We start from the raw sequence: 19,193 nt of genomic DNA, 5'->3' as shown, positions 1-19,193 counted from the left end.
TATGGCATGAGTCCCTTTGTGTGCATATATGCATGGGATAGGATAAAAGTGATTAATGTATGAATACAGAGCCAACCATTCTTTCCTGATATGTATTTATTTGTTTATGTACTCACTGTCTTACTTGTTGTAATGCAAGATCCATAAGCCAAGGACTTTATCTTGTTTCATGCTGCAACTTCATTTCTATTTTTTTTTAAAGATTTTTATTTATTTATTCAACAGAGATAGAGACAGCCAGCGAGAGAGGGAACACAAGCAGGGGGAGTGGGAGAGGAAGAAGCAGGCTCACAGTGGAAGAGCCTGATGTGGGGCTCGATCCCATAACGCCGGGATCACGCCCTGAGCCGAAGGCAGACGCCCAACCGCTGTGCCACCCAGGCGCCCCTGCAACTTCATTTCTAGAGGATATTTTCCCTGGGTATGGGATGGAGTTAGTTCTTAAGCTTATAAAATCACCAGCTTCCAATGAACAGGAATTCCATAAGCCAAATGGTAGAGAAACTGTCTTCTTGGTGCCAGCTCCAGCAGATCTAAACATGACAGCTGCTCCCTTCCCTAATGAACCTTTGCATCACTTTAGCTTAAGGAGTATTTCTTACATGAAAAATACATTCTTTGGGGGGAAATTAGCTGATTTTGGCAAGTGTGACACTATTTCCCTAGAACGCTTGAAGGTGAGAAAAATTCATGTATTTCCTAGTCCATCCTCCACCCAGTATCCTACAGGGTACTCGAGTACTACTTTCTCACCTGACAGAATCTAGCCCACTTTCTCAAAGCCAAATTTGCTGGGTTAGTAAATCTCCTCCTGGAAATGTATGTGCTTTGTTGAAATCCATTGGAGCCACTCATCAGAGGACTTAATTGCCTGTCCCTGTGGGGCTGTCAGCCATAAGAACCGTGTCACTGGTTTTAAAGGCAAAAAGTGAGCGTCTGAAGTTGTTCTACTCTTAATGGATGGGGTGGATATGTCATCAGCGACATTACCAAAAGTCATGCCTGTATAGGGAGCATAAAGTGTCCTACTTATAAATATAGAATTTCATTAGGGCATCCACTCACTGCTCTCTCACTTTTCCTTTTCAAAATCTTTCTGCTATTTGTCATAATCGGGCCTATAGGTCTGACTCTGGCAAACCTAAGCTTTCTGCAGGGTAGATTAAGCTTCAGAAACAAAAAGTCAATCAAACCAACATCTTGGTTAAAAGACACCTTCCGGATCACCTACTCCCCACATTCTGCAGATAAAAAGGAATGAGAGGATGGAATGGCAATGCATTCTCCCCAACATGCCACCACATATCCAGGCTAATCTGAAGTAAATGCACGTAGACAATAAACGTAAGATGAAGTTGTAACAGGTTTCAACTGAGTGACACCGAAGAAGAAGCCTCCTTTATGAAGGAATCGACACGTGTAAAACAACAGGAGAACTTCTGATTTGAAATGGCATCTAAAATATAATCATTTCTGGAATTAGCAGAGTAAGGAATTCCAAATATTTATTCTTCCAGGAAATCAAGGGAAATATTAGCAAAAATTGCAAAATCAACTCTTTCAGAATTACAGAACTTGACAAAAGGCTTGCAACAATCCAAGGAGCGCTTATTGAAGAAAAATGGCTGAATCTCAGCACAAAGCATGAGCTTTATGGGACTTCAGTTGTCCTATTCCCACCCACCTCTCCCAAGCTCCGCAGTAGACTGGAACACTAACAGCCTCACAACCACAACAGTGCTTAAAATCAGTCGCTGTAGGGTGCAGAATGTGTTTGGAGCTCCCCATATCACCCAATCCTCAAATAATTGTTACTATTTGACCTGTTTGGCAGCTCCCTGGAATAGTCCCATTTACCATACTTGTCTTTATTTGATGATTCAGAGTTCTCTCAGGTGAAAAAGTCCTATCCCCAGGGTGTTTGTCAAAAACAACCAGCAGCAATTGTTTAATACTGCAGCTATATTAAGTAGTGATATCAGTTAGGACAAACAAGAGATTGGGCAAAAGTTAAAAGAAATACTTGATAAATGAGCTATCCATAGAGGGCTTTGAAAAACCACACATTTGTTTTGAGGATCTACCAATCAATGCAAATGTGTAGGGTTGTATGAGTGACCAGAAAATATCTGAAAACACTCAAAGCTTTCACCTCAGACTGATCTTAGCTTTCACTTCCTACTTGTGTAGAACCCTAAGACAGAACTGTCAACTCCTTTCCTAAGAGTCTGAAGGCATGCCTAAGCATACATGTAGAAACCTTGAAAAAATCAGTGATAAATATTGGTTCAATCATTTAATTAAACCTCATTCAAGCAGTATCTTTCTACATTTGCTTGGATTATCAGAAAACCAAACTGCGAAGTCAAGGGAAAGATAGGAAATCAGTATAGCAGATAATGCACTCAATGAAAGATGCTGAGACCACGAATGAGACTGAGATCTGTGTGTATGGCTCATTTTGACATATGAAATTTCACTTTTAAAGTCACCAAAGGTAGCTTATATTGTTACTGGATGTAGTTCTTCTCAGTCACCTGGATGGGTCAGTAGAGAACAGGAATGTAGATAAACCCCTTTATTTACACAATGACCAACACCAAGGGAGCTCTAAATGCCCTTTCACTATCCTCAGATTCTTTTAGAGTTCCATTTGCCACAGGAATCACCAGGGAAGCCAAAATACTACCATCAAAATGAAAGCAGTAAGCTAGTCTTATGCTTGGCCCTATTTGCCACAACTCCAATGTTTTTATTATTGTCATTGAATCTCCATTCTATACAAATTTACCTAACCCTGTCCTAGCAGTTTTTAAACACATAGGTAAAGAGGGGGATTATAGGACTTCACCAACACGCAAAACCCAAGAACTTGTTCAGTTTAATTGATCTTTTATACCTCCCCAGAGAACAGTGAAAGGTGCATGATTAAGGGCCTGGTATTTTAAGTTTTCCAGAACAAAGGGAGTTTCCCCTGGTATTTAACTCTAATAAAAAAAAACTCTAAATAAAACTAGTAGAAACTTTTAGAAAACAGATACCCACTATCAAACTTAAAAAGAAAAAAAAAATAAGAAACAGCACCTATATGCATTTCATTAATGTACACTCAACAGTCTCACCTCTGTCTCTCTCTCTGACACACACACACACACACACACACACACACACTTAACTAACCTTTAAGAACTAGATAAGATTAGTAGAAAGTTATTTTGTATGTCAGGACCCTTACCCTTCATATAGAAAATTCCTCCCCAAATCCCATGCACCTCCATTTCAACCAGGTGGTTCTAGCAAAAACTTCTGTTTTCATATCCCTTTCTTTTTTTTTATAATATTTTTTTATTATATTATGTTAGTCACCATACAGTACATCCCTAGTTTTTTATGTAAATTTCCATGATTCATTACTTGCGTATAACACCCAGTGCACCATGCAATACGTGCCCTCCTTACTACCCATCACCGGCCTATCCCAATCCCCACCCCCCTCCCCTCTGAAGCCCTCAGTTTGTTTCCCAGAGTCCATAGTCTGTCATGGTTCATTCCCCCTTCTGTTTACCCCCCCTTTCTTCTTCCCTTTCATATCCCTTTCTCTTCAGTCATAGTTAATTGGTTTTGTGCAGCTGATCAAAGTGGGACAAATATTAATACCCTGACTCACAATTACATGTCATTGATCCAGAGTTAGAAACATGACTGAAGCCTAGCCAAACAGAATCCTAAGTTGAATTCTTTTCCAAAATGCAACAGAGGAAAAGACATCCAGTCTCCTTCTGAGTATGATGCAGAAATGTGAAGCATGAGAACTGCTGGTGGATGTGTTTCCTACAGTGTGGAGAAAAACATTTTGAGTGAATAAATCCAACACAGAAAGAGAAGTAGAGATGAGAGATGGAGAGAGAATCTAGGTGATACTGGAGTTCATTGCTTCAGCTGTCCTGGAGGCCATTTGAACCACTGCCATTTCCATGGTTACATGAGCCTTAGAATAAATCCTCCTGCTTGCTTTAGCTGGTTAGAATTAAGTTTCTGTCAGTAGTGACCAAAAAAGTCCTGACTAGTATGGAAAGAAATTTAACCACAGCCAAACTGGATAGAGAGCAAGGAAAGCATTAGGTAAAGAAAACTTCAGAAAAAAGATAATACGTTATCTGGATTTTGAAGATAAGTAGACCATCGCCCATCAGAGAATAAGGGAAAATAATATTGTAGTTAGAATGCACCAATAGCCAAGATAGATGGGTGGAGGACCAGATTTGCTAAGCTTTATGGGACATACATTCAGAGAAGTCCAGAATAAAATTGAAGTGTATCTCAGGGGAGAAAACTAGCCTGCAGACATGACTCTAATAGTTAAAACATCTACTTGTTATTTGAAGCCAAGAGAGAGAAGACATCACCCAAGAAGAGAGTGACATATGGAAAAGAGGCTTCCGAAAGAACACTGAGAAGCACTGTATTTAATAGATAAGGAGATCGAAGGGAGCTGGCACAGAAGCTAAGAAGAAAAAGTTAAAAATGGTAGGAGAACCAAAAAAGAATAGTACCTCAGAAGCCAGGGGAGAAAAAAAAAAGCGTTGAATATGCTACAGGATAGAGAATTAACATAAGAAACAAATGATGCAAGCAGGAAGATGTTAGAAGACTATTGGCCTGGTCAAGGCAAGAGGAAATAAGTTTGATGGTATGTACACAGTGGATAGGAGATGTTAGGTAAACATGTAGGTGTTTATGTCTTCCAGACTTAGTAATTATTTGGATGTAAAAGGTCAGAAAGGGGGCATCTGGGTGGCTTAGTCATTTAAGAGCCTGACTCTTGGTTTCAACTGAGGTCATGATCTCAGGGTCATGAGATCGAGCCCCCCATCAGGCTCTGAGGTCAGCGCAGAGTCCGTTTGAGATTCTCTCCCTCCCCCTGTGTCCCTCCCCCGGCTCACATGAACACATGCTCTCACCCTCTCAAATAAATAAATAAATAAAATCTTAAAAAAAAAAAAAAGTTCAGGAAGAGGAAGTCAGGGGTTGTTGCCCAGATTGTTGGATAGGACTACTGGGTATATATAATTAGTGCCATTCACTGAGCCAAGAAATACAGGCTGAGGAGCTGTTTGGTAGGAATAATGATAAGCTCATTTTTGGATACATTGAGTTTTATTATATTTTTTAAAGTTTTACTTATTTATCTTAGCGCACAGAGTGGGGAGGGGCAAAGGGAGAAGGAAAGAGAGAGAATCTCAAGCAGATTTCCATACTGAGTGTGGAGCCCATCACAGGGCCCTGAGTCACAACCAAGAGCTGGATGCTTAACCGCCTGTGCCACCCAGACGCTCCCAGCTATGTTGATTTTTCAAGTCTGTATTCTATATTCAAGTATATATGTCAAGTAGAGAGTTGAATATACAGTTTTGGAGCTCAAAGTTCTGTGCTAGAGATATAATATTATGAGTCATCTGCTTATATTTGAACTCAAGGAGTATATGATTTTGCCTACGGCAAAAGTGAGACATGAAGGGGGACAAAGAGATCACTGAGGAACTCTGACATTTAAGGGCTAGCTAAATGATAATGAGTCCTCAGAGGAGAATTTTGAAAGAGCAACTAGGAACCTAGGAGGAAGATACAAAGGTTTCTTAGGATCCAAAGGAGTGCTCATGAGAAGTCAATTCTGTCATATGTAATAGAGCTGTCTGGCGAAAGGAAGACTGAAACTATTACTTGGACAAATATGGCAGTCATTGGTAACTATGGAGTAAGAAGTTTTTGTGGAAACACAAAACTGGTGGAGAAACAGGAAAAGACTGAAGTGGTTTAAAAAGTAAACAGATCATAAGATAATGAAGATAGCTAATATAGGCAACTCTTAAGAAGTTTGCCTCTAAAAGGAAGGAGAAATAAAGAACTAGCTGAAGGAGAAAACTTTTAGTGCCATTGTAAAAGCATATATCTATTTTTTAATATACCTTCTCATTAATACTGGTGTGAGACCAGATCAAGAAGTATAACATCCTAAGGAGTTTGGAATTTTTTCCTGTAGACAATGAGGGACCATTGGGAATGATAAAAACAGATATAGATTTTAGAGTAAGGGTTTTTAAGGATAAGATTAACAAGAAGAGAAAAACTAGGTGACTATTACAACAATCCAGCTGAGAGATAATAAATGTCTAAAATAAGGCAGTTGTGGGGGCGCCTGGGTGGCTCAGTTGGTTAAGTGTCCAACCCTTGGTTTCAGCTCAGATCATGATCTCATGGGTCCTGCGATTCAGCCCTGCATCGGGCTCCATGCTCAGCAGGGAATCTGCTTGAGATTCTCTCCCTGTGCCCCTCCCTGCACTCCACACACACACTTTCTCTCCTAAATAAATATTTTAAAAAATAAAATAAGGCACTTGTAGTATATTTAGGGATATTAATGAGATGCAATTAACAGGATATGGAGGTAAAACTAATGAGACTATTAAAGATGACCCATAAATATTACTCCTGAGTGAATGGGTCAATGGTGGTGTCACATACAGAACTGGAAACGAAGGAGGAAGAAGTTTATGAGTAAGGTAATGGTTGGATTTGAATATACTGTACTTGTGAAATACCCAAGTGAAAATGTGTACTAGATGTATGGGAGATGGAAGATGGAAAGAGATGATTACGTAAAAGAATAACTGCACTTAAGGTGTTTCATTGCATAGAAGCCTGGTGTAAACTTCTCAAATTTCAAAATCCAGGAACATTTTTTGTTTGAAGCTATATTTATGTTTTCATTTTCCTAGATTGAGTATATAAAACTATAAAATATACAGTTTCATTAGTTGAAAAGGTTTTCCCTCTCTAGGAAACTGTGTATCAAGAATTCTACACAAGAGTTGTATAATTCAATAAAGTCCCAGAGGATACTTCAGGGGAGAAATAACTACCAAAGAAACCAACACATTTGGACTGACAACTCTAAATGATGTATTTTTGTTTTCACTGACAAACAATTCTTTGGCTTGGTTTATTATTAATATCGTCTCTCTCATATATGCTTGAAAATTACCCACCAAGACACACAATTCATCTTAAATATACAGTAGCCTACGTTTATTTTGATGGGTTGAGGTTGGCTGACTTTATGGAGCACTGGAATGTGCAAGCCTTTCAAATCAACTTCAGCTCATTTTATTTGGAAGAGTGAGTTTGTTAACACTTTAAATGAAATTGGGGGAAAATTACTGTATCACATTTGTTTCCTGAGTCTGAGTGACATATAAGTCTGTATATGTATTTTATTCCTAACTGCCATCTTCAAAATCAAGGGACCCTAATTGGGAAACTTTATTGTTTGTATGCACTCTGCCAAATTCTGACATCCGACACAGACACAGTGTAATGCATACTCGTTTCCACAGCGATATGGTAGGTGTGGAACTCATTTCTGCTTATGAATAAAATATATTTTTTAAGTTTCTTAGTTACTTTACTCTGAAGATATTTTTTTTTTAAGATTTTATTTATTTATTCGACAGAGATAGAGACAGCCAGCGAGAGAGGGAACACAGGCAGGGGGAGTGGGAGAGGAAGAAGCAGGCTCATAGCGGAGGAGCCTGATGTGGGACTCGATCCCAGAACGCCGGGATCACGCCCTGAGCCGAAGGCAGACGCTTAACCGCTGTGCCACCCAGGCGCCCCTGAAGATATTTTTTCTTAAACGTATTGTGTTATAGATTCTGCTGTGGTTGTGAGTCATTAACTCTAGGCAATAATATATATGGTGTGAGAAGGGCAGTAATATTTAATAGGGCAGATTGAGACTGACTAGAAATACAAGTCTATGGATGCCAGTCTCCATATGTGACCCTGAACAAGCTATTGAACCTCTCCAAGCCACAGCTTCTCTATACAATGCAAACATTAAGCTATTTGGAAACACTAGATAACTAACTGTGTTAATAAATTCTTACCTTCTATCCTTGCTCTGGGTTAAGTTCTGTTTCTCCATCCTCCTGGAGTAGTCTGAGGAACATGATTACTGGCCTTACTACATTGTTTTTAAAGGTTCTGTGCAGGGCACCTGTGTAGCTCAGTCGGCTAAGCGTCTGCCTTCAGCTTGGGTCCTGATCAAAGGGTCCTGGGATGGAGCCCCACGTCGGGCTCCCTGCTTGGCTGGGAGCTTGCTTCTCCCTCCCTCCTGCTCGCTCGCGCGCACTCTCTCTCTCTCTCTCAAATAAATAAATAAAATCTTTAAAAAAAATGTTCTGTGCATAGCCCTGTACCATAAGGATTTTATGTCTTACTCATCTGTTCATCATCCATACAAAGCAAAGGGCATAGAGCCACAGTATGTGCTCAGTAAAGCTCTATTATACTGAATATTTTCCCATTTTCGTCCTATTGATCTCACTTGTATAGGATTAACCACTGGTCTTTGCAGCCCCACTAGCAGAGAAGATGTATCGTCATTTATCCATTTTATTTTTTTATTATATTTTTTAGTTTAAAGATTTATTTATTTACTTTAGAGAGAGAGCATGCACAAGCAGGGAGAGAGGTACAGTAGGAGGGGCAGAGAGAGAATCTCAAGCCAACTCCATGCTGAGCTCAGAGCCTGATGTGGAGCTCAATCTCACAACCCTGAGATCACAACCTGAGCCAAAAGCAAGAGTAGGAGGCTTAACTGGGGCACCTGGGTGGCTCAGTCATTAAGTGTCTGCCTTCAGCTCAGGTCATGATCCCAGGGTCCTGGGATTGAGCCCCACATCGGACTCTCTGCTCAGCGGGGATCCTGCTTCTCCCTCTCCAGCTCCCCCGTGCTTGTGCTCCCTCTCTCGCTATATCTCTCTGTCAAATAAATAAATAAAAAATCTTAAAAAAAAAAAAAGAGGAGGAGGCTTAACTAATTGAGACACCCAGGCACCCATTATATATCCATTTTAAATGTCAACTCCTCTAAAAGGTCAGAAGAGTTCTCATGTCAATCAGATTTTGTTGGTGAATTATAAAATGCTGAATTCAATTTGCAATAGAAAGACCCTGTAATAATTGTTATTAATTCTGGCTGATTATATAGCTTAAAGCCATACCACGCATAATAGATTTGGTTTCTGATACAAAATCTATGAAGGATATAAGTGATGGGAAGGGAGGATCAAGGCCCTCCAGTCTCAAGACAATCAGAAATTTACTCAAACCCAATCTCAGTGTAGACAAACTAGCAACTGAAGGATGATTTTGAATAAAAATAAGTATAAATTTATTTCTTTATTGAAGTTGGAGAAAAAGTGGGAAAACTTCAAAAATAAATGCATGCCCCAGAGCAGTTTTGCAGGAGTGAAAACAGACCACTGATATAGCATGCTGAGATGGGGGGGAAAAGATCAATTATTCAAATTAATTTCAAGTCAATAATTCAGCAAGAGTATATTGTGGGTATGGCAAAGTCACTGGCACTCTGGGCAGTGCAAAGCTGTAACAGATTCAGTACCTAACTTCGAAAAGCTGGTCACCTAGGGAAATAAAGATACAGATGCAGACAATACTGGGTGCTAGAGCAGAGGTTCAAAGTACTTTAGAAACACAGACAATAAGAGAAATTCATTTGGCCAAGGATTGAGGGAAGGACTGACAAAGAAAGTAACATTTAAACTGGACAGTCTCTTGAAGGACAGAGAGTATTTTGACAAGAAGACATGAGGAAGGGTGGGAGCTAAACCAGCGCCTGGCTCGGAGCAGTCACCTCGCTGTGGCCACGGAGGGCTTCCCTGGCCAGTGTTGCCCCCACCCATCTACAGCATGGGAAATATCTTCGCCAACCTCTTTAAGGGCCTTTTTGGCAAAAAAAGAAATGTGTATGCTCATGGTGTGCCTGGATGCTGCGGGGAAGACCACCATCCTGTACAAACTGAAGCTGGGGGAGATCGTGACCACCGTTCCCACCATAGGCTTCTCTGTGGAAACCGTGGAGGACAAGAACATCAGCTTCACCATGTGGGATGTGGGCAGCCAGGACAAGATCCGGCCTCTGTGGTGCCAGTGCTTCCAGAACACACAAGGTCTCATCTTCGTGGTTGACAGCAATGACAGAGAGCAGGCCCTCCCCAGCGCCATGAACGCGGCTGAGATCACGGACAAGCTGGGGCCGCAGTCCCTGTCCACAGGAACTGGTATATTCAGGCCACCTACGCCACCGGTGGGGCCGGGCTCTATGAGGGACTGCTGTCCAATCAGCTCCGCAACCAGAGGGAGCCCCCCCCCCCGCCCCTGCCTCCCCTCTTCCCCCCTGCTTTACTCTCCTGTGGTGTGAGTGCCAAAAGCTGTCTCCATGGTTGGTCACAGCGGGCCTCACCAGGCTGTCGATGTGCAGACGCAGCCTGTAGCCGAGCTTTTATTTAATGTAAATAGTTCTGTTCTCGATGAGGCCGTTTCTGGTACTCCTAAGCAGTACTACTCAGCTTTTTTGAATCAACCCACTGTTCAATACTGAGAGGGATTTTAGGCACACGGAGCCTCCAGGAGGTGCTGTGTCGGACCAGCCTGGCACTCCTCCTCGGGCGTCTCATCTGTGTTGAGATCTGTTTTGGTGGCTGGTTTTTAACCCGAAATTACAAGACAAGGAGAACACTTGAACACACAGAATGGTTCTGCAGCGGAGGCCAGAGTCTAGTCCACCAGTGGTCCGTTCTCGTGGGGAACATGAGACGGGGCACAACCAGCCGCGGTCCATTCTGCATGGTCACGAGAGGGTCCCTGTGATTCGCTCTGTCTTGGGTCATCCCGCATCCCCTAGCGTTTGTGCTTGTTCTTGTGCTTACACAACTGCCCAGGAGACAGGCTGGGGCTGTGGCCACCGCTCACCGACCCCTCGGAGGGACCCTGTCCTTCCCTTCGGTCCGTGTGGTCACTGTGGCTTGCTCCTGGCTGCCCGGGGTCTGACCAGCACCAGTGCCAGCAGGCGGGCCAGGCACCCTCCAGCCTCAGGCCCTACCCCAGCCCTGCCGTCTATATGTGCTTTCACACCCTCAGCCTGCAAGGGTCAGACTTGCCCTTGAAAGGACGACCTCTACTGTTTTCTTCTGCATATTGATAAACACTAAAGAAGCTGGAGCTGTTAAACTTTATCTTGGGGAAATCCTCAGAACTGGTTTATTTGGTGTCGTGGAACCTCTTACTGATTTCAATGCACGATTAGTAATCAACTGCTTTGGATACTTGTTTTCAGTTTTCATTTTGAAAAACAAGCACTGTAATTATAGGTACTAGAATAAAATCTCTTAACTATTTGAAAAAAAGAAGAAGGGGTGCCTGGGTGGCTCAGTCAGTTAAGCGTCTGCCTTCGGCTCAGGTCATGATCCCAGGGTCCTGGGATCCAGCCCCACTTTGGGCTCGCTGCTCAGTGGGGAGCCTGCTTCTCCCTCTGCCTGCCGTTCCCCTTGCTTGTGTTCTCTTTCTCTGTCAAATAAATACACAAAATCTTAAAAAAAAAAAAAAAGGATGACATGAGGAGGGATGGTAGAAGCAATAGCTCAAAAGCAGAAGCAGCACACTCAAACTCTAAGCAGTCGACTCCAGAACAAAGCGTACTGCATTTACTTGATGTTTATAGTGTTGACTCGCCAGCGTCTCTTACCTCTTCCTTCTAGTAATGGTGCCCACAATATCTTCTGGAGTTGATACTTTTCTTTGTGTTCTTTCATTCGGTTGGAACTGAACTGACTCCAATAGGTTGGAGTGCAAGACCCAGGCCTGGTCGATTGATTCATGGAATACCCTTAGCCACAGGGATGAGTTAATGAGTGAACATGTGACCTCAGCTGGTCCAATTAGAGTGAATCCTTGGATCTGTACTGAATTTATTGGGAATACATACACTCTCTTTACTACTATACTTGAATTTGGGCAGATTCAGCAGGTCACTGGATAAAGCTGGATAATGAAGACAACACAGGTGAGGGCAGAGCTAAGAGTGGAGACACACCAGGCCAGGATATCAGTGTTTCGGCTCCTAGTTCAAGTCTCACTCAGGACTTTTTTACATAAGCTAACAAATTCTCCATTTTTAAAGCCTGTTTGTGTTAGGTTTTCTGTCACTTGCACCCAAGGGGTCTTGTCTAATATTCTCAGAACGAGAGAAAAAATAAGAAATGTCTAGAAAATTAGGGTATAACTTGCATCAGATACTTGCCATGTCTGTCTCTTTTTTTACCTGTTGCTTCCCACCAAAGCACAGAGGCTGCTTTCTTGAAGATTCAAACACTGCCAGCGTGGGCTAGTAATGAAGGTATGAAAGGTACGGGCCCAAGGCCTCAGCAGCTCATTGGTCTTCTGGTGGGGCTCCCTACTTTTCCCATCTTTGCAGCAATCAGTTAACAAGCAGTCTTCTCCTGGATCCCAAGTGCCTCACTAATTTACTTTGAAAAGTAGCAGAGCTGGTGCCACAACCATCTAGAATCTCTGCAGGATGTTATTTGCAAGAACAGCTTTGAATGTAATTCTCTATCTTAGAAAACTACCACTTTGGGGTGCCTGGGTGGCTCAGTCGTTAAGCGTCTGCCTTTGGCTCAGGGCATGATCCTGGCGTTCTGGGATCAGGCCCCACGTCAGGCTCCTCCCCTGGGAGCCTGCTTCTTCCTCTCCCACTCCCCTTGCTTGTGTTCCCTCTCTCGCTGGCTGTCTCTATCTCTGTCAAATAAATAAATAAATAAATAAATCTTAAAAAAAAAAAGAAAAGAAAACTACCACTTTATAGGCATACATACAAAAGAATACTACCTTGCTAAAAATAGGTTGCCTCAGTTACATTAAAAAAAAGAGAGAGATCATAAAAAGAAAGGTGAGGTTGATGGAAATTATGAAAACTTCCTTTTAGCAGAGGATGGTTAGAGCCTTTAAAATGTTAATAACAATAATCCTTGCTGATTTTATAACATTCCATTTATTACTTCCTAAAACATTCACTGAATGCGTACTGTGCTAGATGTTTTGCCAATATAGATGAATCTGTTGTTCTAGCCCTCAAGGAACTCAGAGTTCTAGGAGGATAGATAAGACCATCTTTCCTTCCTTTATTCATTCAGCCAAAATGCCTGCCACATGCCAGACAATGTTAGGCATTATGGACTGAGCAAGAAAAAAAATATTAAAGGCAGAAATTGGGCCTGAATTGTGAAGGCTATGCATCAGCAAAATATCAGGCAAAGAACTGAGTGAAGCGACAGACTTATTGGTATGTGGTAGCCAAAATGCAGGCAAAGCAGACAACATCAGTTCTAGAAGAAGCAGGCTCTCACACTGCTTGGGGCTGTTGGTCTCTAATGGAAAATGACTCTGACAAGGAGCTTTCTTTTCAACTTATTTTGAAATAATTATAAATTCAGAGGAAGGTGCAAAGATAGTACATACAGGTCCTCGGTATTCTTCACCCAGTCTCCCTCAATAGCTACATCTTCTCCATCATATAGTATCAAAACCAGGGAGCTGATATTGATATGATATGTGAATATAGCTCTATGTCATTTGATCATATTATGTAGATTGGTAAAAGCACCACCTTAGTTGAGATACAGAACTATTTCACCATGACCAAGATCTCCCTTGTGCTACCCTTTTAAGAACAATGCCCTTCAAATCCAGTTGTGAATTCATTTGTCAACAGAACTGTTAGAAATCTAGAAGTGTCCAGATGAACTTACTCCCCCTGATTTCTGACTATGAAGAAAGGTAGTAAAGCACATGCTTCCAGGGTATAGTTACAAGGCAACATACCAAGAGGTACAAGAGAAAGGACGTCAGTGGTGTCTGTTTTGCATTGGCAGTGCTATTGCAACATGCGAGGTTTTGATCATCATTCAATATAGTTTAAGATTATTGGTAAGATTTTTGTTTTGTTTTGTTTTAAAGATTTTATTTATTTATTTGACAGAGAGAGACAGCCAGCGAGAGAGGGAACACAAGCAGGGTGAGTGGGAGAGGAAGAAGCAGGCTCTTAGTGGAGGAGCCTGATGTGGGGCTCGAACCCAGAACGCTGGGATCACGCCCTGAGCCGAAGGCAGTTGCTTAACCACTGCGCTACCCAGGCGCCCCTATTGGTAAGATGTTTTAATATTGAGTTTATTTTTTAAAAATACAAGTGCAGTAATTACCTCTGTATCCACCATTAATTAATGCCTAAAAAGAGGTTACTTAAGCCTCAGAGTTGGTAACATGTAAGAAAACATCTAGTGACCAAACCAGTGAACAGTTGACAAAAGTAAGTAGAGATCTACTAAAAAGTCTGGGAAGAGCAAATTTAACAGTTCAACCTATCTAAAGCGATAACATCTTTCATATGGTGAAGCACCACTTTTGGGAACAGTATCAATAGATCAATGTATGTTTGTTTGTTTTTTTTACCCGATATTCTCCACAGTCAGTGATCTAAGTCACACTGTGTGCACTATACCTACAGCTTCATTACAGGGTTTTTAGTAACTTAGAATAAAATTTTGGCCACTTTTCAAGGCAAAATGGTTTAATCTTCAGGATACAGTTCTCCTGTGGAAAACCATTGTCTTGGACATCTGCTGAGTAACTAATAGAATCATTTGTGTATGTGGAAGTTAGGCTTATATAGAGGACATCTTTCTGTGCCAGAAAAAGCACATGCTAAACATAAAAGAAATCATTATGAACTGGATTAATAGATGTATAGAGAAAGAAGTTGAGAATCTGCCATTGGTAAGATTTGGCAACAGGTGCAGGATATTCAAACCCTAATTTCTCATGAATGAGGAATGAACATCTGCTCAGAATAGCAATGGAAGGGAATATTCAGATTTCTACTAAATACACTCGCAACAACAGGAGCCATGGGACCATAACCAAGACATTTTTTCTGTATCCATTTATGTGCTAGTTAATACTCCACTAACTCTGAATTGAGCAGTATTCTACAGCAAAAGTTGCAATTCGGGTTATGCATTCTGATCACCATTGGAGCTTACTTAAAATGCTGATACCTGTTTCACACCCCAGGAGTACTGAATCAGAAAATTCAGGAGTGATGTTCTAGAATATGTATTGTTGCAAAGCTCCACCACTGATTTCAATGTGCAGCCAAGTTTGGAAACCACTGCTCTAAATACTGTTCGGTAGAATAGGTCCAGAACTAAATTTACCTCCTTGATTCTCAGTCTACTGGCCATCCAATCCATTCCACCTTCTATATACATGTATTTCTTCAATCCATCTCGTTCTCTCAGGCGTTACTTACTACTACTGCCTTAGTTCTGGGCATATGAACTTAGACCGTGGCAGGAGTTAGTTTCAGTCTTGCACCCAGAGGGTAGTGCCACATTATAGGGCCAACATCCATCCATGCATGGGCCTCACAATAGCCTTACTTGGAGAACACTATACAACATAGTTCTGCTCCTGATAATAGACATTATTGCAGAAATCCTGGAGGGGACAGGAAGCAGGTGAGACGGCTAGGAGAGAACACAGTGTATTGTAGGAGAAGAGGCAAGAGTAAAGCAAGAATATGTCAAATTGGATATTTGATTTTATGTCTAATTTTCTCAAGAAATATTTATTTTCTTGCAATGTGTAGAGATGTTAGGGTTATATTTAAATCTGACTTGTCATGTCCCTACTGAAAATGTTTCACTAACCCCACACCCCACTGACCTTGTGATAAATTCTAGATCTTTGTATGATACTTCATGCACCGTATGATTTGCCCGCCTGCCTCCCTTCCTTCATCTTCACCTGTTTTTATGACTACCTTCAGACACCCTCACACTAGACGTATTTAAACATTTACTCTTTTGTTTCTTCTGCATTTTGTAGACACTTCTGCTCTGACCTTAATCATTAAACTAATCATTTGTTCATGTGCCTGTATCCCTACTACATGATCAGTTTCTTGAAGTTGAGCTTTGTTTTTTCTGCTTTATTTTTCCATATCTTTAAATATTTGTGAAATACTAATTAAAATTTCATTGTGGCCAGTGCTCTCTTTGGCAGCACATACATATACTAAAACTGGAACAACACAGAGAAGATTAGCATGGCCCCTGTGCAAGGATGACACACAAATTCGTGAAGCAGTCCATATTTTTGTACATAAGTGATGAATCACTAAATTCTGCTCCAGAAACTAATATTGCAGTGTATGTTTTCTAAAATTTAAATTGAAAAAATTTCACTGATGCTAAATATTTCATATTCTATGACTATTCCCCAGTTTCTGGGATTTTAGGATTGTTCTTATTTTCTCTTTTATACATCATGCCACAAAATACATCTTTATATATAAATATTTGACTGTTTCAGTGTATATGTCTTTTGGGAATATTTAAAGAATTTGGTTTAATGCATCAATAAATATGGAAGTTTTTCTTTTCTTTTTTTTTTTTTTTAAAGATTTCATTTATTTATTTGAGAGAGAGAGCACAAGCAGGGGAGGGGCAGAGGGGAGAAACAGGCTCCTGGCTGAGCAGGGAGCCTGACATAGGGCTCGATCCCAGGACCCCGAGATCATGACCTGAGCCAAAGGCAGACGTTTAAGTGACTGAGCCACCCAGGTGCCCCAATAAATATGGACTATAAGACTTTTTAATTCATACTGAAAAAGAGCTCTAAAGAAAAACTGTAAATTTTGAATTCTCATCAGCAGTGTGTTAGGTCTCCTTACATTCAATGATATTTACAGACCATCTTCTCTTTCCTATTGACACATTAATTCTTGGTAAAGTTATGTAGTGCCATATTCTAAACAGTTTATTTATAAAGGTATATGTTATATATACATATATATAACTCATAAATTTACATTTATAAATTTACTCCTAAATCTGTATTTCTGTCAGCCCCTAACTTTCCTATAGAACTCCTGACTCATATATTCAACTGCCTATTTGACACCTCTGCAGAATTCATCAAAAAGTAACTGAAATTTAATTAAAAGTCAAAAAGAACAAACTTTCCCTCTGCCACTTATTATATATTATATTTAAAATTATACTTCATATTACATTTTAAAATTCAAGACAGCTATAACAAGATACCTAAGAATACACCTAACCAAAGAGGTGCTAGACCTGTACTCTGAAAACTATGAAACGCTGATGAAAGAAACTGAAACTGACATGAAGAAAGAGAAAGATATTCCATGCTCGTGGATTGGAAGAATAATATTGTTAACATGTTTATATTACCCAAAGCAATCTACACATTTAAAGGAATCTCTATCAAAATACCAACAGCATTTGTCACAGAACTAAAACAATCCTAAAGTTTGTATGGAATCACAAAAGACCATAAATAGCCAAAGCTATCTTGAAAAAGAAAAGCAAAGCTGGAGGCATCACAATTCTGGACTTCAAGGTATATTACAAAGCTGTAGTAATCAAAAGAGTATGTGGTACTGGCACAAAAACAGACTCACAGATCAATGGAACAGAATAGAAAAGCCAGAAATAAACCCACGATTATATGGCCAATTAATCAACAAAATAAGAAAGAATACCCAATGGGAAATAGTCTCTTCAAGAAATGGTGTACTGTATGGTGACTAACATAACAAATAAAAAATTTTTATTAAAAAAAAAAGAAATGGTGTTGGGAAAACTGACAGCTACATGCCAAAGAATGAAACTGGACCACTTTCTTACACCTTACGAAAAAATAAATTCAAAATGGATTAAAGACCTAAATGTGAGATTTAAAACCATAAAAATCCTAGAAGGGCAGACAGGTAGTAACTTCTTTGACATTAGCTATAGCAACTTTCCTCTAGACGTGTCTCCTGAGGCAAGGGAAACACAAGCAAAAATAAACTACTGGGACCTCATCAAGATAAAAAGCTTCTGCAAAGCAAAGGAAACAATCAACAAAACTAAAAGGCAACTACTGAATGGGAGAAGATATTTGCAAATGACATATCTGATATAGGGTTAGTATCCAAAATATGCAAAGAACTTACAAAAATTCAACACCAAAAAAACAACCCAATTAAAAACTGGGCAGAAAACATAAACAGACAATTCTCCAAAGAAGATAGTCAGATGGCCATAGATACATGAAAAGATGCTCATCATCACTTATCATCAGGGAAATACAAATCAAAACTATAATGGGTATCATCTCACACCTGTCAGAATAGGTAAAACCAACAACACAAGATACAACAGGTGTCGGCAAGGATGTGGAGAAAGAACACTTGGGGTGCCTGGCTTTTTCAGTCAGTAGAGCATGCGACTCTTGATCTCAGGGTCATGAGTTCAAGTTCCACATAGGCATGGAGCCTACTTAAAAATGAAAGAAAGAAAGAAAGAAAGAAAGAAAGAAAGAAAGAAAGAAAGAAAGAAAGAAAGAAAGAAAGAAAGAAAGAAAGAAACACTGGTGCACTGTTAGTGGGTATGCAAACTGGTATAGCCACTCTGGAAAACAGTATGGAAGTTCCTCAAAAGTTAAAAATAGAACTGCCTTACCACCCAGCAACTGCATTAGTGGATATTTACCCAAAGAATAAGAAAATACTAATTTGAAAAGATATATGCACCCCTATGTTTATTGCAGCATTATTTACAATAGCCAAGGCATGGAAGCAGCCCAAGTGTCCAATGATCAATGAATGGATAAAGAAGATCTGGTACACACACACACACACACACACACACACACACACAGGACTATTACTCAGCCATCAAAAAGAATGAGATCTTGCCATTTGCAATGACATGGCTGGAGCTAGAGAGTATTATGCTAAGTGAAATAAGTCAGTCAGAGAAAGACTACTATATTATTTCACTCATACATGGAATTTAAGAAACAAAACAAGCAAAGGCAAAAGGTGAGAGGGACAGAGAGAGTCAAAGCAAGAAAGAGACTTTTACTTATAGAGACCAATCTGATGGTTACTGGGGGGTAGTGGGGAAGGGAGATGGGTTAAATAGGTGATGGGGGGGCGCCTGGGTGGCACGGTCGTTAAGCATCTGCCTTCGGCTCAGGGCGTGATCCCGGCGTTCTGGGATCGAGTCCCACGTCAGGCTCCTCTGCTGGGAGCCTGCTTCTTCCTCTCCCACTCCCCCTGCTTGTCTCTCTCTCACTGGCTGTCTCTGTGTCAAATAAATAAATAAAACCTTAAAAAAAAACTAGGTGATAGGGATTAAGGAGGCACTTGTGATGAGCACTGGGTGGTGTATGGAAGTGTTCAATCACTGTATTATACA

At 40.5% G+C, this 19,193-nt stretch overlaps 1 non-coding gene and 1 pseudogene across 1 annotated transcript; both read left to right on the top strand.

Annotated features, from left to right (window-relative positions):
- Window positions 1-9,774: 9,774 nt before the first annotated feature.
- Window positions 9,775-10,374, top strand: LOC113241843 (ADP-ribosylation factor 1-like; annotated as a pseudogene).
- Window positions 10,375-15,968: 5,594 nt separating this feature from the next.
- On the top strand, window positions 15,969-16,079 carry LOC113241900 (U6 spliceosomal RNA). The gene has a single exon (XR_003311744.1). It is a non-coding gene; the product is annotated as a U6 spliceosomal RNA (small nuclear RNA).
- Window positions 16,080-19,193: the final 3,114 nt, after the last annotated feature.

The sequence above is a fragment of the Ursus arctos genome, chromosome X (assembly GCF_023065955.2).
Source record: "Ursus arctos isolate Adak ecotype North America chromosome X, UrsArc2.0, whole genome shotgun sequence".
Lineage (NCBI taxonomy): Eukaryota > Metazoa > Chordata > Mammalia > Carnivora > Ursidae > Ursus > Ursus arctos.
This window is presented reverse-complemented; position numbering and strand designations above follow the sequence as displayed.